General features: G+C 39.7%; 1 pseudogene; it reads left to right on the top strand.

The window, feature by feature from the left end:
• Nucleotides 1-1,561: 1,561 nt before the first annotated feature.
• LOC106817303 overlaps nt 1,562-25,227 on the top strand; it is a 26,616-nt pseudogene continuing 2,950 nt past the window's right edge.

The following is a 25,227-nucleotide window of genomic DNA, read 5'->3' as shown; positions in this document are numbered from 1 at the left end:
AAGTAAAATGACGCATGCGTCAAATTACTCAACGAAAATCTGCCACACGTGAGTAAAATGACTTGTGCGTCATTTTACTTGAGTAAAGTTACTTACGTGTGCGCCGGGCTTACAGGGTAGACTGGTACTCGCTCCCACCTCGATTACTCATTGAGTTACTAAGCCGAGAGGTGCGACCGGGTACCAGTCTAGTGTCAGAGGGGGGGTGCATACAGTGGTCATGTACTCATAGCCAGCTAACATCTGACTCGCTGCTGCCGGCTGCACCGGCTGCATACAATTCTTCCAGTTCTGTTGGATGCATTCTGTACATTAATTAATATATCTATCTATGTTTCCTAAATTAATTTGGTTACACAAGGATGAATGCTTGCCTGTCTCTTTTCGTCCCTACTTTCATGTCTTTAGATTCACTCTTCTATTATAACTCATGGTATTCCATTATATATATTGTGAGGGTTCGGGTTAGGGTCAGGGTATTAGGCAGGAATATTTTAATTTTTTTTAAATTTTTAACTTGTTTACATTTGTAAATTTTAAACTTTTTCAATTTCTTTGGCCGTGCAGTTTCAAAACGAATCGTCCAAATCTCGGCTGCACGATACCTTGACTTTGTTTTTATATATATCAGGAGTTAATAATGACAAATTATTTGTCATTATTAGCTCCTGATATATATACATATAGCTATATATATGTAGACACGCGGGTGGTGATGTGATTGCAACGTGAGATAACAAGAAAGGTGGAAAGTTGAATGTTGCGAAATGTGCACGTGGAGATGAATTGAAATGTGCATTGAGTCGGACGTACAGCGGCCGGCTGGTACCTACGCGCGTACCTACGGGTGAAATGTTGAAACGTTTGCCGCGTCGCGGCCGATAACGTAAATGAGTTTGTATGGGACTAGTTATTCTTTAATAGGGGTGTCGGGTTGCTACGAAGCCACTCGCAGACATTATCACGAGTATGGCATGAATTAATCAGCTATTACAGTACTGTTACTGAAGGAACTCATATACATTCTCAACCAGCCAGCGGCAGCGCGGGGGGGGGGGATTCGTTGAATGCATAAATTAGGTGTCAATAAGTCTGCGTATGTGTGTGTGTGTGTGTGCGTATTAGCCAGCGAGTGTCAATTAAACTTTAAACACCCTTATTCTCAGATGTAATCTCGAAAGCTTGACCTGATGAAGCCAATGTCTGCAAATAGAATCAAATAATCAAAAACAAATACANGTTTATCGCGTCAGAGCAAATCAAAGCAGCCAATCAGAGGAACCCTTTGCGCATTTGCGGTACGGAAAAAATAGACGCGCTGCAGACACTATATTATAGAGATATATATTATAGAGATATATTATAGAGATTATAGAGATATAGAGATATATTATAGAGATTATATGATAGAGATCAGTGGCTGCAGATCGTCTAGTTTTTCATTATGCACGAGGCTTCGGTGAAATCGGAATTAAGACATAGACGGAGTATAAAGATAAATATAAATCATACGACTACGGCTCTATACCCTCTGCCTTAACGGAAAAAAATAATGCACTAAATGGATTAAATTAAATTAAATCGTTATATCATTCTTTTCCTATAATTCCTCGGCTTGCTTCAGTACAACTGGATGCAGATGGAGACTGTTATAGACACCTCGACATGGTGAGAAATAGTCAACTGCGGCGTTGGGTGCCATCTAACTCGGGAACTAAAGATGGCTGTCGTTTGTACTGTTTGTGTTACACACAAAGATTAATATAGTATAATATTAGTAATTATAATATTAGTAGTTAGACTCGTATTTCTATATATTTCTGTGGTTACACAGTGTTTACTCTGTACGTTTAATAAGCTCGGCCAATGCTTATAAACAGCAAGCAGCTCTGTGTGTAGTCCGAGATTCCTCTGACCAATGCCCACACCGATGATTTTGGTGGTTTTGGTGTGGGTTAGGCCACAGGCACCTATATCTAAATCCCCCAATGCGAGCACCGAAGGTGTGAGCCGTGGTCACACCTTCCGGTTCCACCGGTTCCACCTTCCGGTTCCACCTTCCACCGGTTCCACCTTCCGGTTCCACCGAAGGTGCCTCACACCTTCGGTGCTCGCATTGGGGGATTTAGATATAGGTGCCTGTGGGTTAGGCTACCATAATTTGCCACCATGTTTGTTATCATTCCGACTGTGACTAAAATCCGCAATGGATCGAACAAGGGAAATTAAACGATCTGCGGTCCTCATGCAAACCAGTGTAACCACCCCTGCATCCAAGAACATGTCATCTAAGGTTTTTACAAATGGCCCAGACATTTGTGAACATCGTTCACTTGCTTTTGTGTGTAAATTGCCGTAGAGCCATCGTGCGCTATTGTACTGTTCTGTAGTTATTTCTAGGCGAGTCTTTTCGTTTCGGGGTTTTCGCGTGTCTCTCTTCCATTGACTCATGCGCCGTGTAAAACATGAGCGGGTAAAGCTGATTGGAAAGTTGAATGCGTGAGAATTTAGCAGATTTATACGTGAATTAAGAAGATACATTCTAGTTTAGAAGCAGGAACAACTGTGAGTAACGTTCATATTTCAAACAAGCAAGTCAAAAGGTTGGTAATAGATCTAATTCATCTAGATCTGCAAGGTGATAGCGTTTTTTGTATGGAAGGGTGTCAGGCTATATAAGACAATCCGTCGGCACAGCCTGGTCGGCCTACATAGATGTAATACTAAAATGCTCCAACTGGTCTAACCAAAAATGTATCCCCAAAACGCAAAATGATCGGGCTTTTTAACACTTATCTATCAACATGGACATCTCACCTATCTTTTTGAACACTTTCCACAACTTTACACCAGGTATTTATGCATTTATTCCTAAAAGCCTTAGCACTACTGGTGTTTCGTTTTTAAATGCGGTTGCTCTGCTTATGTGTGCACGCGTGACGTCACCTGAAATGTAGACAAAACACATGGTCAGCTATGATTCAGCCTAGTACATTTCGGGTGACGTCACGCGTGCACACATAAGCAGAGCAACCGCATTTGAAAACGAAACACCAGTAGTGCTAAGACTTTTAAGAATAAATGCATAAATACCTGGTGTAAAGTTGTGGAAAGTGTTCAAAAAGATAGGTGAGATGTCCATGTTGATAGATAAGTGTTAAAAAGCCCGATCATTTTGCGTTTTGGGGATACATTTTTGGTTAGACCAGTTGGAGCATTTGGTGTCATTACATCTATGGCAGAATGTGCTATAGCCCTGCGGCAGCTATCTGCGGGCTATAGTACTAGAGCTAGTCCGTAGCTAGCTCTAGTACTATAGCCCGCGTACAGTTGCCGCAGGGCTATAGAACGTAATATGGCACGTAATATGGCAATTTCCAGTGAGAAAGCAGAGGACCACTTTTTGCCGATAGTAACTTTTTCGGTATGCCAAATAAAACACATTCTCTGCCGGACAAATGTCTTAAGTTACTACAAACACTAAAATGAAAAGACAAACTAACGCTTAAATATTGTACTTGCGATATTACTCGTCGACGAAGATTGTTTATCAACTTGTAACCGCCATTTCTCGTTGCGCAGCGCTCGCGCGGTTCCAGCGCTAGTGAGCGGGCACAATTTATTTCCAATTGGAGGGGTGGGCAGTTTGCATGTGGATTTAACCGCCATTTTTTGTTGCGCAGCGCTAGCGCGGTTTGCAACCGTGAGCAACCTGCCCACCCCTCCACTTGGAAATACATTGTGCTTGCTCACTAGCGTAAAATGGCGGTTACAAGTTTACAAGTTACAATCTTTGTTGACGAGTAATATAGCAAGTACAACATTTAACCGTTAGTTTGCAGTTTAATTTCAGTGTTTGTAGTAACTTAAGACATTTGTCCGGCAGAGAATGTGTTTTATTTGGCATACAGAAGAATTTATTATTGGCAAAAAGTTGTCTTTGCTTACTCACAGGAAATTGCCATATTACGTTCTATAGCCCTGCGGCAACTGTACGTGGGCTATAGTACTAGAGATAGCCCGTAGCCAGCTTTATATTGGTGGGGGTTTGTTTTTAAATGTTGGCAATTTGTGATGGCGCGAAGCGACCGAGCGAGGGAGCATAGTGACCGAGCGGGGATAGGGTGTGGAAGGTGGTGGGTGGTGAGGGACACACCCCTCCCGCACGATGGAGAGTTTGCAATTATTACACTAAAATGGAGTGATCTGGTGCATACCTGAGGTGAAATTCTTGCAAATTTTCAAATGGGGAATTTTTTTTTTGCTCAGGGGGGGGGGGTTGTGCGAACCCACCGAACCCCCCTGGCTACGGGCCTGTGAAGTGTAAGACTTGTAAGTGAGCGGACAACCCACATCATGCACGTCTTGGGACCCGTGTAGAGACTCAGTAAAAACATAAAATAAGGCAAGTAATATGAACGCACGTTCACAAATCTACCGCTTTATTACACTTCTACTGTTGTGCGACTGTATATATATCAACTTGCTTTTGCAAAAACTCTATGTAGAACTATCGGTCCATGCATATATTGCTGACCCATATATTTAAAATTATAGATCGCGCCATTATGATTATGTGATATTTCACTGAACAGTTCCGCAGAGATTAAACATTTAGTTGGCGTAACGGACATGACGGAATACGGACAATCGTTAACACTGCATGTACCAGGGCCAGTATGTACCTGCAGAAATTAATTTTTGAACAAGGGAGTCCAAGGGACTCCCGGCCTGCCCTCAAATAGAGGACAACAGTCACACAGGAGTCCGCAATCTGAAGTTCAAAACTAAAATTATTAACAATACCAGCGCATGTGCTTATTTGGAAGATTCGATTAGGCGGTCGCACGTCTGTCAAATTTTCTTTGGACATTTACTGAAAAATACGGTAATTCCACGAGCCCGTGGTCTTGAACGAACAACTGTAGTTAGTATATAGCAGAATTTTCAGGGAGTCACACGCACTCCTGCATGTATCAGGGAGTCTGACAATAAATCAGGTCCCGAGTAATTGACTCCGGACTCGCGTTAATTTTGCACTCTTCTGTACTGTACACATTGTGCAAACTCTGTGAGCTTTATGGCTATATATTTCCAATTTTTAGCTCATCGGACATAGTCAGATGCAGCTTGTAGAATCGCATGAGCGTGCGTGCGTCCATCCGTGCGTGCGTCCGTCAACAGTTGGGCACAAATCTAAACGGCTCGACGTATGGATTCGAAAGTCGGGACGTGGGGGGGTAATCCGAAAACGAGTTGAGATGTTGAAGCTGGGGGTTAAAGGTCAAAGGTCAAGAGATGTAAAAGAAGGGGGAACATTCCCTCCTTAACTTAAGGTATAGGGAGGAAATGCAGAATTGCGGCACAAATCTAAACGGCTCGACCTGGTAGGAAAAGCCATCACTGTGCCGAAATTGGAGGTCACAGGTCAAAGGTCAATGGGGCACACGGCAGATTTTAGACATTTTCTGAGGACATGGTCTGACGAAGCGATTGGACAACTTTTTGTTTCAGCGGTGACCTTAGCATTTTTATGGCTTTATTGAAGGGACCATGAAATGTCCCTTCTGCTGACATGCGAAGAGTAAGTGTCGGATAACTTTTGACGCCTCAAGAGGAGGGTTAAACATGGATTTGTTCACTGTCAACAAAGGACTGAACTGCTTTTGCTATTATTAGAGCCCATACCTGTGTCAATGTGAGGCTACAGTTGCACAGTTTAATTGCAAAGGCAAATGTTTGTTGAACAAGGTTTACGCTCCTTAAATCATATGATTTTCTAAAGCAGTGTGTCTATAGCACCCTGCCATTAGGCCTGCAGGCTGAATCAGTGAATGCTCACAAGGCAAAAACACAGGCAGCCCATGGCTGGCACGCTTCTTATCATAATTGTTGCCTGCCAACCTGCAATGCACCTGTTCACTCACAGCTGAGCAACTGCCTGAATATACTTACTTGGATTTTAGCCTGTACCTACTGTACGATTTGAGGAACGATGCCATCTTTGATTATTGATTACACTTGCACGCCGCCATCTCGTGCAACTATAGGCCTAGTTTAAATTAGATGTTTATTCTCATGTAACTTTGTTAAACGAATAAATAATAACTAGCTACCATATTATAATATATAATATTTACTTTTCATCTTGAATCTTAACATATATCATGTAGCTATGGCCGTGCGTATCCATTTACCAGTTGTGCGAACATAAGCTGTTACCATAGAAATATTAGAGACACTTATATATTTGATTTCTATTGACTGTTACACTCAGGGCATAGAAGAAAGCATTATTAAGGGGGCAGTAAAAAGGCATCATCGCTGGGTTTTAATTTTTTTAATATAATTAAGAGAGGAGAGAGAAAGTAAGATCAAAGAGAGAGAGAGAGTAGTAAATTGAGACGGGGACAGGAAAACGGTGATACGGTGTGTATGCGAGGGGAAACGCGCGGTACAATTAGGTCGTGCGAGATGTTGTGCAAGGGGATGGGAGGTGGGAGGCAGGGGGAGGGAGGTCGAAGGTAGGGGGAGGGAGATGGGAGTAAGGGGCGGAAGTGAGAGGCAAGAGGAGTAAAGTGGGAGAGCAGGGGGAGGAGGTGGGACGCAGTGGGAGGCGAGGTGGAGAGAAGGACTCCCTGCCCCTCTAATTAAACTTGGAGATCCATGCTCATATGTTGAAATCTTTTATAGATAGATAAAAAATAGATAGCTGTGAATCTATGACACAAATTCGAAGTGAAGGCAAGTATCATTTAATAAAATAAACCAAAATCGCATGGGGCGGGAGATAGTGAGCGTGTCCTAACAATGATGGTGTACGCAACTGCGTATCTGCCATATCTGCGCCTAACAAAATGTGTCACTACGCACGACTGAAGTTATAACCGTAGCAACAGACCCCAGATGAGCTCAGCCGCTCTGCCGGCTCTTTTTCCGTTAACAGTATCTCGTCATTTTCATTATCTTTATTCTTATACAGATTTTTATAATAATTAAACTGTTCCTTTAGGATTGAATCTGTTGTATTTATTTTTCTTCCGTCATCAAGTTCAATCTCCTGCATTGTTTTATTGGTATAATTTCGGTTCTCAAGACTAAGAAAATAAGCTGTTGATTTTTCTCCTAACTCATACCACTGTGCTCTAGATCTAACAGCTATGCCTTCAGTTTTTTTATCTCTCAATTTTTCCAACTCATTGTTCAGTTTTTCTAATCTTTCAATGTTGTCGATATAGCTATTAGGGTTATGTTTTATAGCTTTTTCTATTTCTGAGATTTCTTTCTCCAGCTGCTTTTCTTCTTTAATATTTTCCCTTTTAACCCTAGCCGAATACGGTATAGTGAGGCCTCTTACTTCCACAATAAGGTTTCCCAAAATAACTGGTCATTTATAGTCAATTGAATTTTGGAGTTTGGACATGAAGATACAAATCGGGTTATAGGGCGTGTCTGCATAAAACTGTTTCATATCCGAATTTTTTTTTTTACCATTCTTATATATGTTGTATCCTTCAATAAAGTTATATTAAGTTTCCAATATCCTCGACCTCTCGTATGATTTGATACTGATATTTCTATTCTAACACTGGCATGATCTGACTTGTATTTTGGTTGTATTTCCGAGGAAGTTATCACTGCCATAATGTCCTCAGTACATAGAAAATAATCTAGCCTAGCCATTTGTACCTTTGGTTTCCTCCTGGCCATGTGTATTGTTTTTCGTCCTCGTGAAATGCTTTCCATACATCTACCAATTCTTTTTGGTTTATTAATGATAGAACTGTATCTCTAGCCTTTGGGTTATTAATATGTTTGTAATTATGGTAATCTGAATTAGGGTTCAATACTAGATTCCAATCTCCCACTATCATATTACACTTTCATTTCCAATATCTTCTATTAATTTTTGAATATTTGTATAAAAGTTAGGAGCATCTTCGTTTGGTCCATACAAGTTGACTAGTGTAAAATGAATATTTTCTCCTACTGTAATATCTAAGAGTATATAATTGCCGTCTGGGTCGCTTTTAGTTTCGTGTATTGTATATTCAAAGTTATTGTTAAAAAGTATTGCCACTCCTCTTGCGCGTGATGTAAAAGGGCAAAATATTGCCTCAACGCCCCAATCTAGTTTTGCTCGATCTATCAGTTTATCGTCAATATGTGTATCCTGTAGACATGCTATATTTACTTTTTTCTCTTTAAATCTTCCAAAAATATCTCTACGCTTGTTACAATCACCTAACCCCCTACAATTCATAGTTTCTATATATATTTTCTCCATTTTGCTTCAAACCTAAACAAAAAAGCTATCCTTCTCTGATTAATCAAGTTGGTATAAAAATGGATCTGGAAATATTTATCGCCTAAAATAACAAGAACACACAAAAAAACTCAAATTGTGCAATGACACCAATGCATGCATGAGCATTCACTAGATCCTCACTATCAGTGTACGATTTTAGTAAAACCACACCCCTGCACAGAAGGTCAATGCACATACAAAACAACACGCATACGACGAGACTTCCTGGTTTAGAAATCACCTGCATGTTACCTGAATAAATGCGCAATACGCGGTGGACTTAGCTTCCTACTGCTATGACATGTTTTGCCTAATAATTTTTCCCTACATTTTGCATTTTAATACCTCACAATAAACTAGAGGCACAGAACAAAAAGGAAAAGAAAAAAAAAAAAAACCAAAAAAAAATTAGAAAAACAGTATAGACTTATCACATGTTTGCTGTTCAGATTATAATTGTACTCCGGAACAGCTAGGCTATACTCTCTGTGCATGTATATTGTAACGCTGTATGCCCCTCGCCTGTAGCACCTGGTCTTTTTGTCCAAGCTGTATACACCACTACACCAATAACTACGTCATATCGACCTGGATCTGTTACTTGTTCTAAAGGGTTTCCCCCTGGCCCTGAACGAGTACGCTATACATGCTTCTGAAAATACTGTTACGGGATGTCATATTTCCGACATTATGTTCTGTCTCAAACTTCTCTATCTACAGTTGTAATCTCCTAGCTTGTGCTACAGTTGGTAAATGAGGATAAACATCTATTCACACTTTATACTATCTGTGTCATAATGAATCCAAAAACCTGCTTGTTACCCTTGTACTCAGTACGTGTACATTAGCCACACATAGTTATAGTACATTTATCTCTGTCCGGAGTTCGAGCGATCATGTAATTAATACTTTACTAATGGTCTCCCGCCAAGCTATCACTTTCATAGTGTATTTTACCGAAAATGGGTCCTGCCATGGGGATGTCTTGTCTCTTCCAACTGTCATTCGCATTTTTTCGTATCTCAAGGTACACATCTGCACCACGTTCGCGAATTCTTGTGAAGTAGTTGTCTTGTCGGAGCTTATAGGCCCTTCTCGCTAGCGCGTTTCTGTGGAATTTCAACCCCGGTGGCCTGTTCACTCACAGCTGAGCAACTGCCTGAATATACTTACTTGGATTTTAGCCTGTACCTACTGTACGATTTGAGGAACGATGCCATCTTTGATTATTGATTACACTTGCACGCGCCATCTCGTGGCAACTATAGGCCTAGTTTAAATTAGATTTTATTCTCATGTAACTTTGTTAAACGAATAAATAATAACTAGTACCATATTATAATATATAATATTTACTTTTCATCTTGAATCTTAACATATATCATGTAGCTATGGCCGTGCGTATCCATTTACCAGTTGTGCGAACATAAGCTGTTACCATAGAAATATTAGAGACACTTATATATTATGATTTCTATGACTGTTACACTCAGGGCATAGAAGAAAGCATTATTAAGGGGCAGTAAAAGGCATCATCGCTGGGTTTTAATTTTTTTAATATAATTAAGAGAGAGAGAGAAAGTAAGATAAAGAGAGAGAGAGAGTAGTAAATTGAGACGGGGACAGGAAAACGGTGATACGGTGTGTATGCGAGCGGGAAACGGGGTACAATTAGGTCGTGCGAGATGTTGTGCAAGGGGATGGGAGGTGGGAGGCAGGGGGAGGGAGGTCGAAGGTAGGGGGAGGGAGATGGGAGGTAAGGGGGGAAGTGAGAGGCAAGAGGAGTGAAGTGGAGAGCAGGGGGAGGGAGGTGGGACGCAGTGGGGAGGGAGGTGGGAGAGAAGGACTCCCTGCCCCCTCTAATTAAACTTGGAGATCCATGCTCATATGTTGAAATCTTTTATAGATAGATAAAAATAGATAGCTGTGAATCTATGACACAAATTCGAAGTGAAAGGCAAGTATCATTTAATAAAATAAACCAAAATCGCATGGGGGGGAGATAGTGAGCGTGTCCTAACAATGATGTGTACGCAACTGCGTATCTGCATATCTGCGCCTAACAAATGTGTCACTACGCACGACTGAAGTTTATAACCGTAGCAACAGACCCCAGATGAGCTCAGCCGCTCTGCGGCTCTTGTTCTGTTAACAGTATCTCGTCATTTTCATTATCTTTATTCTTATACAGATTTTTATAATAATTAAACTGTTCCTTTAGGATTGAATCTGTTGTATTTATTTTTCTTCCGTCATCAAGTTCAATCTCCTGCATTGTTTTATTGGTATAATTTCGGTTCTCAAGACTAAGAAAATAAGCTGTTGATTTTTCTCCTAACTCATACCACTGTGCTCTAGATCTAACAGCTATGCCTTCAGTTTTTTTATTCTCTCAATTTTTCCAACTCATTGTTCAGTTTTTCTAATCTTTCAATGTTGTCGATATAGCTATTAGGGTTATGTTTTATAGCTTTTTCTATTTCTGAGATTTCTTTCTCCAGCTGCTTTTCTTCTTTAATATTTTCCCTTTTAACCCTAGCCGAATACGGTATAGTGAGGCCTCTTACTTCCAGCAATAAGGTTTCCCAAAATAGCTGGTCATTTATAGTCAATTGAATTTTGGAGTTTGGACATGAAGATACAAAATCGGGGTTATAGGGCGTGTCTGCATAAAACTGTTTCATATCCGAATTTTTTTTTTTACCATTCCTTATATATGTTGTATCCTTCAATAAAGTTATATTAAGTTTCCAATATCCTCGACCTCTCGTATGATTTGATACTGATATTTCTATTCTAACACTGGCATGATCTGACTTGTATTTTGGTTGTATTTCCGAGGAAGTTATCACTGCCATAATGTCCTCAGTACATAGAAAATAATCTAGCCTAGCCATTTGTACCTTTGGTTTCCTCCTGGCCCATGTGTATTGTTTTTCGTCCTCGTGAAATGCTTTCCATACATCTACCAATTTTTTTGGTTTATTAATGATAGAACTGTATCTCTAGCCTTTGGGTTATTAATATGTTTGTAATTATGGTAATCTGAATTAGGGTTCAATACTAGATTCCAATCTCCCACATCATATTACACTTTCATTTCCAATATCTTCTATTAATTTTTGAATATTTGTATAAAAGTTATGCCCCCCCTAAGAAAATACCCTAGCGCCGCCCCTGGTGTCGGATAACCTTTTGACCATCAAGAGGAGGGTTAAACATTGATTTGTTGACTGTTAACAAAGGACTGAACTGCTTTTGCTATTATTAGAGCCCATACCTGTGTGAATGTGAGGCTACAGTTGCACAATTGAATTGCAAAGGCAAATGTTTGTTGAACAAGGTTTACGCTCCTTAAATCATATTATTTTCTAAAGCAGTCTGTCTATAGCACCCTGAAAGGCTGAAACAGTGAATGCTCGCGTGGGTAGGCAAAAACATGGGGCAGCCCATGGCTGGCACGCTTCTAATCATAATTGTTGCCTGCCAACTTGCAATGCACATGTGTCTGCAATGCATAGAGATTGGGTGGGTGCGAAAGTGTAGCTGATATATTTGTTCGAATTGGCTACGAAAGTCAAACAAGAATAAAGAAGTCTTATGTATAAGACGTCTTGCTATGCACAAATAAATTTATCAGCAGAACACCAGACACCAGATGAGCCCTGTCGCACTGCGGCACTTGTTGTGAATGTGCATTCATATTATTTTCAGTTTTTAGTGACTGTCTAAAGTCCCTGTGGTACAACCAATATAGATGCAGCTTTATGTGCTAGCAATACTACCCAATAGCGGATAACACTGTCACATTAGCTTGATCATCTGAGCCTGATCATTCATTGCTTTCGACACGTGCCATCTTCAAAGGATAACTTTAACTAAGTTAAGCTTCTTTGTTTCTGTCATTCCGTATTGGAAATCTCTCCCTTCTGCTGTACATAGTTTATTGCAAATTTGAGGCTTTTTCTACTGCCATCTGCAGTGTTGATATGTTGGAATATTTTCCCCTTAACTTAAGGTATAGGATGAAATACGGAATTGCAGCACAAATCTTAACGGCTCGACCTATGCTCTTAATATTCGGTGTATAGTGTGATGGGCAGGAAACCCATCACCAGTGCGAAATTGGAGGTCACAGGTCAAAGGGCAGTGGGGAAAGGTCAGATATCAGACATTTTCTTAGGACATGGATTAATGGACAGAGTGAAAAACTTTTTTGTTTCAGCACTGACCTACCATTTTTATCACTTTATTGAAAGGACCATGAAATGTGCTTTCCACTGACGTGCGAAGAGTAAGTGTCTGATAACCTTTTGACCCTCAAAAGGAGGGTTAACATGTTGAACGCTGCATGTTTAACAATGCACCTACCGCCCTGTGCTGAGATTTTCGCGTTTTCCCCGCTTAGTCACTGATTACACAAAATGTTTTTGGCAGGTTTAACTAGCTATAAAATTATTTCTAATTAGTGGCTAGTATAATATAGATATAAACTTACTCTCAGACATCAAAACAACACCCGTAATTAATCACCCGTGTTCAATCAAATCAAATACAACTCTCATACATCAAAACAACTTTACAACAACCGGCGGTCAAACGCCCTTTGGCCCGGTGAACGAAAAACATTACCTCAGTCCCAAAAACTCCCAAAATAACGTTCCAAACAACAGTAAAGTATTGTATAAATTATGTCATCTACTACTGGGGTTTGTACAGTGACGCCGTTGAATTTGTAAGCGTACAGCCCATGCCATCTATAGGAGAACATAGTAAACGTTCCAAATATTTTTATTTTTTTATTTTTTGCCACGAGTATACTTGTATTTCGCGGCCGTGCGTTTTGCAGGTTCGAACGAGTATACTCGTGTTTCGCGTTGAACGTGTTAAACATGGATTCCTGAACTGCCTCAATGATGTCACAGTGTTCTCATATTCATGGCACATCCATAATCTAGAAAGCCAATAAGCCTGGATAGCCGAACGGGTACAGCACAGGCATCATGACTCAAGGTCTTTGGATCGAATCCCATCAGATTTTTTATTATTCACCTGTTTTCTGTATTTTTCTTTCTTTATCCATTTAACTATTTTTTTCCAATTAACGCAAATATTTACATGATTTATTTGCAACAATTTAATAACAACAAATAATTTTTACAATTATTATATATTTTTTTTTAATGGGGTTAGGGTTAGGGTTAGGGTCACAATGTACCATAAAACAGGAGTTTTAGGCACGCGATTTGTATCAACCAATGGGATTTTGGAGGTATGCAGAATGCAGAAGGTTGCTGAAATGATGTGTACGCAACTGCGTATCTGCATATCTGCGCCTAACAAAGGTGTCACTATGCACAACTTAAATGTTGCATTTATAACCATAGCAACAGACCTCAGATGAGCCCAGACGCTCTGCGGCTCTTGTTATAGTCTCTTGGACTTTTGAGGATTAGTATATTCATGAGGTTTACACAATAATGTTTGCCAAAAATAAGAACAGGGGTACATCTAAATTTAGATACTAAATTATCAATTAACAACAGCAGCAACAGATCCTTGTAGTCATAAATTTTAGTAGACTTTTAGTATAGATATCAAAGAGGAATAGTCATACCTATTTTAGTAACCTTGTAAATATTAATCCTAAAAGTTCGAAAAGGGACTATTGAAGATGGAAATAAACAAAGGTGATCAAATTGACAGATCAACACTGCGATTCGCAGTAGAAAAAGCCTCAGTTTGCAACTAACTAAAAATGAAGGAATTGAATAGATATGAGAGTAATTCTGTAAGTTTTAGGGTAAGCGTTAACCCGGGTTAGCTTAACCCCACGCGATGAGGGGGGTTAAGCTAACTACGTTAAGACTCATGTAGACGCGCGTGAAATCATTAACTCGAGCTAAGTGGTAGTTATCAGTAGACTGAATAGGCGGCGACACATGCATTATTGACATCCGGGTTACTTCCTTTCCACGACTTTTCAAGATTCACAGATTTGCATATTTGTAACTTTTTGCGATATTTTCAATAATATACGGATCACGGCACAAAGAAATAACTGGGAAAAAGATGAGGTACAAGTTACTCGTTACATGCGTATACTTGCATACCGCAGTAAACCCCGCCTCCCACTAGCTGTCGTTAGCTTAACTCAGGTTAAGACAAACTCCGCGTAGACGATGCGTGTTTCTGACCTCGGGTTAAGTGTTAACTCGGGTTAGCTTAACTCAGGTTAAGGTGACTCCGTGTAGATGAGGCTTTGGCTCTCGCATATGTGCATTGTGCAGTAATGCAAGTATCGCGTTTGCCAAATTTAAAAAACGTACCTGCATTTGAAATTGTCGAATTATAACATGAATACCGGGGAAAATACCAGTTGAGATGTGTGCCATGTGTGAGAATACACTTGCATCATGTAACAAGTTAGGTCAAATGAATCTTTTAATTATGAAATTCTTGGTATTTTAAAGCGACACAGGTTTTTTCATAAAATAGGGGCAGGCTCCTATAATGTAATTAAAGCTGATTTGATCATCGAGAAGATTGTTTCTTTACAGTTATAGAGCCTCTGGGCTACCGCTGGCATTCGCCACCTTCACAGAATGTGATGAATAAATGTCTGTGGCCGTTTTATTACACTAAATGTCGAATACAATTGGCAAATGATTTAGCTGCTCACTAAATTATGATTAAATAATGAAATAATCCAATTACCGCGTCATTTCATGAAATATTCTCGTCCACAATCTTTTCCCATATCTATGACCTGCTTATGCCTTACTAAGCACATATATGATAAAAAAAACAGTGGCTATAGATTTTCCTTGGTGGCTAAAAGATAACTTAAGTGGCTCAAGTCTTCGCTCAATCATTCAAAAATGCAGAGGGAGGCCTTGATCCTGGTCGGGCTGCGAAATTTTTTTTCCCACGAGAGTTCCGGACCCACCACAGATAGTGTTTTGTAATATATGGTGCCTATATAAGACAAACCTGATTGGATTATAGTTAGTGTTAGGGTTCGGGTTCGGGTTAGGGTTAGGGTGTATAAATTTTGCATAGTTGCTTCGAGGAAGTCGAGTGAATGGAGTGCGCTGATTGGCTGGGGTCCGGAACTCTCGTGGGGAAAAAAATTTCGCGGGCGGGCTAGGGTGTTGGATGTCCCTACTCTTGTGTTGGGTCGAATTCCCATGCTGATATTGTGCAACCTGAATTTATCTAGCATGTGAATTGTGCAATTGTAGATTATTGGGTTCAAAATTATATATCTGTGTATTATTATATATATATATATATGTATATTAATATATGTATAATATAAACATGTATATGCTTTACTGCTCAATAAAAGTCCATGCAAGATGAAAGTTTGCATTTTTTTCCATATGAATGAACATAATTATATCCTACTTGACCATGTAAATGTTGATGGGCGATAATTTTAACGACCTTTATTTAAAAAATGTTACATGTTAATCGTACACCTGTTTCAAAACACTAATTGAACTATGACATATTTTGTTTTCGTATTTACAAGATCACGTATGAAATTAAATGTAATGTAGCAGTTTATTGGCACCTAGAATCCATGAAAATGCGTTACTGTATCCCCCGCGATGAAGTCGGCGGGGATACTATGGTTTCATGTATGTCCAGCCGCCGCTGCCTCAGACACTTTCTCTTCCGCTCTATAACTCGACCCTTAATTGACCTAGCATGACCAAACTTGGTATACTTACACATCTTGGGAAGGTGTGTCGCATACGAAAACCAGGTCACTGCGACCTTTATTTGACATTGACCTTGATAATATTTCCCTTCCGCTCTATAACTCGGCCCCTAATTGACCTAGCGCGACCAAACTAGGTATACTTACACGTCTTGGGGAGAAAGTGTGTCGCGTACCAAAACCAGGTCACTGCGACCTCTATTTGACCTTGACCTTGAAATTGATCTTATTTCTCTTCCGCTCTATAACTCGGCTTCCAATTGACCTATCGCAACCAGACTTGGTATACTTACACGTCTGAGAGAGATGAGCTGTGTAACAAACCTTTGTCTTTGTGACTTATTTCACTTGGCCTACTTTGTACGTCCTTACTTTATATTTCATTCATACTAGATCACGGGGGATACATGTAGTTTTTTTTTTATAATGCTTTATTTCCAGAACCATGATTATATACAGTACATACCCTATCAGAAAAGTTTGGTATCTATTAATGGTATTCTATCCTATATATCATTCTCGATTATTGTATATTAATACAAAGATATACGTGTGCATATAGGTTCAACAGTAGTACAGGGTAGCGACTTTTCCCTTACAGAGAATTATAAACAGCTGACCATTTACCATAGAATTTTTCCAGATTATTATAAATATTTTGCTATGTACTTTTCTGTGTTCATAATACTTTTTATACTGTGCCCTGGCTGCAGCCATGTTGGATTTTTACCGCCTGATCTTACATTTGTAGATAGTAAATTTACAGCTCAAAATTATAAGGTTGATTATAATATCATTTCGGACCCTAATATAATATCTCTCTCTCGAAAATTGAATGTTATGATAACCACAATTTTCATCCATCGCGCATGCCTCAGACCATACATTTACAACTTTTTCACATTCAACAAATAAGTGCGTAAATAGTCTCGCACTCCCTGCTACAAAACGTACATAAATCACTGTCCACATTTCATTAAATGTAAGTATCTATTTGTAGCAATAATCCTATACAATATCTGGTATTGAAAATACCTAAGATTTGTATCCAGAGTCACCTCAAAGGGTAACCTATATACCTTTGACCAAAAATCTTGTTTATTTGTGACATCTAGATTTATGCACCATTTCTCTTGCGCTTTTGACACCACCATATAATTGTTTCCCTTTAAAATGTTTGTGAAATGTTTACATCCTTTTACCGTACTTAAAATTATTTTCAAAGGGGTGAGTATGTTTGGTCCATAAATTTGCATCTCTTTTATGTTTAAGATAGATTTCCATTCAGCTGGTATTGATTTTATCAGTCTCTCGTAGTCAATAAAAGTACATTGTATATTAAATTTATTTTTTAGTTCTTCTTTGGTAAGAAAGTGTCCATCTATGTGGAGTATGTCTCTAATGTGTCTAATCCCTCTACTGTACCATTGCTTAATGAACTCCAAGTTGATTTGTCTGTTGATCCATATGGATTCGCTAAGAATTCCTCTATAGAGCCTGGTACAAAGTTATTATAATAAAATCTTTCCATGCATCTATAACATCCTTCAAAAGGGATTAGCTACTTTATTTCCTTATTAGGGCCTAGTGTGGCAAAGGTGGAATCAAATATACTGAGAAAGGAAGATATTCCATTTATTATTAGCTGTCATATATCTTCTAATCCACGAGAGTTTAAGACTTTTCACTATAACATGTATATCTAGCATTTTCAGACGCGCCCTGATTGTAACCTCTTCTGATAATTTCTCTTTTTATTTTGTCATTTTTATTATTCCATATGAATTTACTGAACATACTGTCTAACTCATGCATAATTGTTAGCAGACGGGTTGCAGGGATGTTAGAAAATGTGTAATTTTTGGGGCACGATAAGGGATTTTAACACCGTTATTTTACCTAAAGGAGTTAAGTTTCTTCTTTGCCATATGTTTAATAAGAGCTTTATACCTTGTAATTTTGATTCAATATTTATATTAATAATTTTTTCAAGCTCTGTACTATACGTGACTCCTAGATTTGTGAAATTTTCTTTAACCCATTTTTAAGATTATTCCTCTCTACAAAACCTCCTATCTGACTCCCTTGTAGCACCAATCCACACTAACTTGGTCTTTTCTGTGTTTGTTTTCAGACCAGAGATCTGATAGAACCACTCAAGTACCTGTAAAGATTCTCTTAAAGAATCTTCTGAACCATCTAAAAATAATGATGTGTCGTCAGCTAACTGCGATATCTTAAATTCTTCATTCCAAAGAGTAATACCTTTTATGTTGTTATTCTCACGTATACGAATACCCAGTATCTCAACGCATAGAACGAATATGTAGGGGGATATGGGATCACCTTGTCTACAGCCTCTTTCTAAAATAAAAGATGACGAGATATGACCATTTTGGATTATACAAGATTCGGACTTAGTTCTGAAAATTTTAATCCATTTTATAATCGAGTTACCAAAAATTAAAATATTGAGAACTTTATCTATAAACTGCCAGGACACCGAGTCAAATGCTTTTCGAAATCTATCATCATTATCAAACCTGGTATATTGCACCTCTCTGTTTCAAACATGATATCAAACATTATTCGTGTATTTTCCCCCAATAAACCGACCTGGGATGAACCTTTTTGGTCTTCATTTATCAATCTGTCCATAACACTCTTCAACCTCTCTGCAATACATGTTGAAGCCAGCTTATATGATGTTGTTAGTAGTGATATGGGCCTCCAATTTTTCAAATGACATCTCACTTTACCTGGCTTAGGTAAACAAGTTATAACTCCTCTACGTTGAGTAATAGATAATTCCCCGTGTTCATACGCCCAATTCAGAGACGAGTGAAGAAGTAACCAAGATCATTCAAAGAATTTGAAGAATTCGGAAGAGTACCCATCCATTCCAGGGCTTTTATTATTTTTTGCTTTTTTTAGTGCACGCAGTAATTCGTCGTAGGTTATAGGTCCTTCTAACAATTCCTTTTCATCCTCTGTGAGCATTTTATCATGTTCGCTTCTTTTTTAGCTCATCTGACATAGTCAGATGCAGCTTGTAGAATCGCTTGATCGTCCGTCCGTCGTGCGTCCGTCCCGTCGTCCGTGCGTCCGTGCGTCAACAGTTGGGCAGCAAATCTTAACCGCTCGACGTACGGTCACGATTATTCGGCCCATGGGGGAGATCGTCAAACGAATTGGGATGTCGAAGCTGGGGTCAAAGGTCAAAGGTCAAGAGGTGTAAAAGAGGGGAACATTCACTCCTTAACTTAAGGTATAGGGAGGAAATGCATAATTGCGGCACAAATCTAAACGGCTCGACCTAGGCTCGTGATAGTCGGTGTATAGCATCATGGTAGGAAAAACCATCATGTGCCGAAATTGGAGGTCACAGGTCAAAGGTCAGTGGCACAGGGCCGATTTTAGACATTTTCTGAGGACATGGTCTGACGGAGGCGATGAAAAACTTTTTGTTTCAGCGGTGACCTAGCATTTTTATGGCTTTATTGAAGGGACCATGAAATGTCCCTTCTGCTGACATGCGAAGAGTAAGTGTGCGATAACCTTTGACGCCTCAAAGAGGAGGTTAAACATGGATTTGTTCACTGTCAACAAAGGACTGAACTGCTTTTGCTATTATTAGAGGCCCATACCTGTGTCAATGTGAGGCTACAGTTGCACAGTTTAATTGCAAAGGCAAATGTTTGTTGAACAAGGTTTACGCTCCTTTCATATGATTTTCTAAAGAGTGTGTCTATAGCACCGCGCATTAGGCCTGCAGGCTGAATCAGTGAATGCTCACAAAGGCAAAAACACGAAGGCAGCCCATGGCTGGCACGCTTCTTATCAATAATTGTTGCGCTGCCAACCTGCAATGCACGCTGTTCACCCAGCTGAGGCAAACTGCCTGAATATACTTATCTTGGATTTTAGCCTGTACCTACTGTAAGCGATTTGAGGAACGATGCCATCTTTGATTATTGATAACACTTGCAGCGCGCCATCTCGTGCAACTATAGCGCTAGTTTAAATTAGATTTTTATCTCATGTAACTTTGTTAAACGACAGAATAAATAATACTAGTACCATATTATAATATATAATATTTACTTTCATCTTGAATCTTAACATATATCATGTAGCTATGGCCGTGCGTATCCATTTACCATTGTGGCGAAACATAAAGCTGTTACCATAGAAATATTAGAGACACTTATATATTATGATTTCTATGACTGTTACACTCAGGGGCATAGGAAGAAAGCATTATTAAGGGGGCAGTAAAAGGCATCATCGCTGGGTTTAATTTTTTTTAATATAATTAAGAGAGAGAGAGAAAGTAAGATAAAGAGAGAGAGAGAGTAGTAAATTGAGACGGGGACAGAAAAACGGTGATACGGTGTGGTATGCGAGCGGGAAAGGGGTACAATTAGGTCGTGCGAGATGTTGTGCAAGGGGATGGGAGGTGGGAGGCAGGGGGAGGAGGTCGAAGGTAGGGGAGGGAGATGGGAGGTAAGGGGGGAAGTGAGAGGCAAGAGGAGTAAGTGGGAGGCAGGGGGAGGGAGGTGGGAGCGCAGTGGGGAGGGAGGTGGGAGAGAAGGACTCCCTGCCCCCTCTAATTAAACTTGGAGACCATGCTCATATGTTGAAATCTTTTATAGATAGATAAAATAGATAGCTGTGAATCTATGACACAAATTCGAAGTGAAAGGCAAGTATCATTTAATAAATAAACAAAATCGCATGGGGGGAGATAGTGAGCGTGTCCTAACAATGATGTGTACGCAACTGCGTATCTGCATATCTGCGCCTAACAAATGTGTCACTACGCACGACTGAAGTTTATAACCGTAGCAACAGACCCCAGATGAGCTCAGCCGCTCTGGCGGCTCTTGTTCTGTTAACAGTATCTCGTCATTTTCATTATCTTTATTCTTATACAGATTTTTATAATAATTAAACTGTTCCTTTAGGATTGAATCTGTTGTATTTATTTTTCTCCGTCATCAAGTTTAATCTCCGCTGCATTGTTTTATTGGTATAATTTTCGGTTCTCAGACTAGAAAATAAGCTGTTGATTTTTTCTCCTAACTCAATACCACTGTGCTCTAAGATCTAACAGCTATGCCTTCAGTTTTTTATCTCTCAATTTTTCCAACTCATTGTTCAGTTTTTCTAATCTTTCAATGTTGTCGATATAGCTATTAGGGTTATGTTTTATAGCTTTTTCTATTTCTGAGATTTCTTTCTCCAGCTGCTTTTCTTCTTTAATATTTTCCCTTTAACCCTAGCCGAATACGGTATAGTGAGGCCTCTTACTGTCCAAGCAATAAGGTTTCCCAAAATAACTGTCATTTATAGTCAATTGAATTTTGGAGTTTGGACATGAAGATACAAATTCGGGGTTATAGGGCGTGTCTGCATAAAACGTTTCAATATCCTGAATTTTTTTTTTACCATTCCTATATATGTTGTATCCTTCAATAAAGTATTATTAAGTTTCCAATATCCTCGACCTCTCGTATGATTTGATACTGATATTCTTATTCTAACACTGGCATGATCTGACTTGTATTTTGGTTGTATTTCCGAGGAAGTTATCACTGCCATAATGTCCTCAGTACATAGAAAATAATCTAGCCTAGCCATTTGTACCTTTGGTTTCCTCCTGGCCCATGTGTATTGTTTTTCGTCCTCGTGAAATGCTTTCCATACATCTACCAATTATTTTTGGTTTATTAATGATAGAACTGTATCTCTAGCCTTTGGTTATTAATATGTTTGTAATTATGGTAATCTGAATTAGGGTTCAATACTAGATTCCAATCTCCACATATCATTACACTTTCATTTCCAATATCTTCTATTAATTTTGAATATTTGTATAAAAGTTAGGAGCATCTTCGTTTGGTCCATACAAGTTGACTAGTGTAAAATGAATATTTTTCTCCTACTGAATATCTAAGAGTATATATTGCCGTCTGGGTCGCTTTTAGTTTCGTGTATTGTATATTCAAAGTTATTGTTAAAAAGTATTGCCACTCCTCTTGCGCGTGATGTAAAAGGGCAAAATATTGCCTCAACGCCCCAATCTAGTTTTGCTCGATCTATCAGTTTATGCGTCAATATGTGTATCCTGTAGACATCCTATATTTACTTTTTTCTCTTTAAATCTTCCAAAATATCTCTACGCTTGTTACAATCACCTAACCCCCTGCAATTCATAGTTTCTATATATATTCTCCATTTTGCTTCAAACCTAAACAAAAAAGCTATCCTTCTCTGATTAATCAAGTTGGTATAAAAATGGATCTGAAATATTTACGCCTAAAATAACAAGAACACACAAAAAAACTCAAATTGTGCAATGACACCAATGCATGCATGAGCATTCACTAGATCGTCACTATCAGTGTACGATTTTAATAAAACACACCCCTGCACAGAAGGTCAATGCACATACAAAACAACACGCATACGACGAGACTTCCTGGTTTAGAAATCACCTGCATGTTACCTGAATAAATGCGCAATACGCGGTGGACTTAGCTTCCTACTGCTATGACATGTTTGCCTAATAATTTTTCCCTACATTTTGCATTTTAATACCTCACAATAAACTAGAGGCACAGAACAAAAAGAAAGAAAAAAAAAAAAAACCAAAAAAAATTAGAAAAACAGTATAGACTTATCACATGTTTGCTGTTCAGATTTAATTGTACTCGCGAAGCAGCTAGGCTATACTCTCTGTGCATGTATATTGTAACGCTGTATGCCCTGCCTGTAGCACCTGGTCTTTTTGTCCAAGCTTGTATACACCACTACACCCAATAACTACGTCATATCGACCTGGATCTGTTACTTGTTCTAAAGAGTTTCCTCCTGGCCCTGAACGAGTACGCTATACAATGCTTCTGAAAATACTGTTACGGCGATGTCATATTTCCGACATTATGTTCGTCTCAAACTTCTCTATCTACAGTTGTAATCTCCTAGCTTGTGCTACAGTTGGTAAATGAGGATAAACATCTATTAACACTTTATACTATCTGTGTCATAATGAATCCAAAAACCTGCTGTTACCTTGTACTCAGTACGTGTACATTAGCCACACATAGTTATAGTACATTTATCTCTGTCGGAGTTCGAGCGATCATGTAATTAATACTTTACTAATGGTCTCCCGCCAAGCTATCACTTTCATAGTGTATTTTACCGAAAATGGTCCTGCCATGGGGATGTCTTGTCTCTTCCAACTGTCATTCGCATTTTTTCGTATCTCAAGGTACACATCTGCACCACGTTCGCGAATTCTTGTGAAGTAGTTGTCTTGTCGGAGCTTATAGGCCCTTCTCGCTAGCGCGTTTCTGTGGAATTTCAACCCCGGTGGCAGGTCGGTCCTCACACTGTACCCAGAATCCTTCAAGTTTCTGCTGGATTTCATAAACACCTCCCTTTCATTCCATAAGGCAAACACAACAATTATAGGTGTTGCTTTCGAGTCACGTTTCTTCAGCCTGTGTGCATGGCGGATGAATAAATTATCAGCCATTTTGTCGTTCAACTTTAAGTTCTCTTTTGCAAAGTTACGTACGACTTTGATGGTCTCACTCGGGTCGGTCTCATAGCCACTGACTCCATATATCAAGAGATTAAATTTCCGTGAGTGCACTTGACTTTCTAGAACAGATTTACGTAGTTCCTCCATTTCGTTCTGTAGGTGACACACATCCTGGCTGGTTTTGGTTTGATCTTTTTTAAGCCCATCAACGTCAATCTCTATGCCACTTAGTTTTTCAGTCATGTCATCTACTTTGTTGTTTAGCGTAGCAAAGTTAGCGTTCATGTCGTTGGCGACAACTGCCATTTCTAGTTTTATAACATATCCCTAAACGAAATTCAAGGCCATATTTCCCCTCAAACCCCCATCAGTGCCAGTGGGGCTCCAATAGGACATAGGTGTCACGGTGCCCAACGACTGAGGTCGATTATCACCATAATACTTGTAGGAAACGTCAGCTTGCATAGGTGTGCAGTTGATGTCGGTGTGCTCATGTGGATTAATGAACTAAAATTAAAAGTCTAAATTATTGCAAATCTCCATCGTATTGAGATAGACAACCGTGTTCACAGTAAGAATGTCTAAAGCTGAAGGAAGTTGGTGATTGATGTTGATCTTTTTTCTCCGCAGGAAGTCGAACGACAGACGGGGGAACCTGCGCGGGGGAAGAAACTGCTTAGCTTCCCACCCGTGTGATGGAGTCTTCCCACTTTGATGTGCCGCCTGCAGGAGGAGAGAAGCCGCATGCGTGTGATACGTGTGGACGCAGATTCGCGCTAGAGAAGCATCTGCGGACCCACGCGCTCATTCACTCGGGAGAGAAATCCTATGCGTGTAATGTTTGCTCGCATGCCAGCACTACCTCTGCTAATCTCAAGAGTCACATGCGCACACATGGAGAGAAAGCCTACACGTGTGACATATGCAGTTACAGGTGCCGTCAACTAACCAGCCTTAAGACACACGTGCGAACTCACACGGGAGAGAAACCCTTTGCGTGTGACACATGTGTCTACAGGTGTACTCAACTATCCAGTCTTAAGTCACATAAGCGAACTCACACGGGAGAGAAACCCTTCAAGTGTGACACGTGTGACTACATGTGCACTCAACTAGTCCATCTTAAGACACACAAGGGAACTCACACGGGAGAGAAACCCTTTGCGTGTGATACATGTGACTACAAGTGCCGTCAACTAACCAGCCTTAAGACACACGTGCGAACTCACACGGGAGAGAAACCCTTTGCGTGTGATACATGTGACTACAAGTGCCGTCAACTAACCAGCCTTAAGACACACGTGCGAACTCACACGGGAGAGAAACCCTTTGCGTGTGATACATGTGACTACAAGTGCCGTCAACTAACCAGCCTTAAGACACACGTGCGAACTCACACGGGAGAGAAACCCTTTGCGTGTGATACATGTGACTACAAGTGCCGTCAACTAACCAGCCTTAAGACACACGTGCGAACTCACACGGGAGAGAAACCCTTTGCGTGTGACACATGTGACTACAGGTGTACTCAACTATCCGGTCTTAAGTCACACAAGCGAACTCACACAGGAGAGAAACCCTACAAGTGTGACACATGTGACTACAGGTGTACTCAACTAGTCCATCTTAAGACAC

Source organism: Priapulus caudatus, unplaced genomic scaffold (assembly GCF_000485595.1).
Source record: "Priapulus caudatus unplaced genomic scaffold, Priapulus_caudatus-5.0.1 Scaffold1673, whole genome shotgun sequence".
Taxonomy (NCBI): Eukaryota; Metazoa; Priapulida; class Priapulimorpha; order Priapulimorphida; family Priapulidae; genus Priapulus; species Priapulus caudatus.
This window is presented reverse-complemented; position numbering and strand designations above follow the sequence as displayed.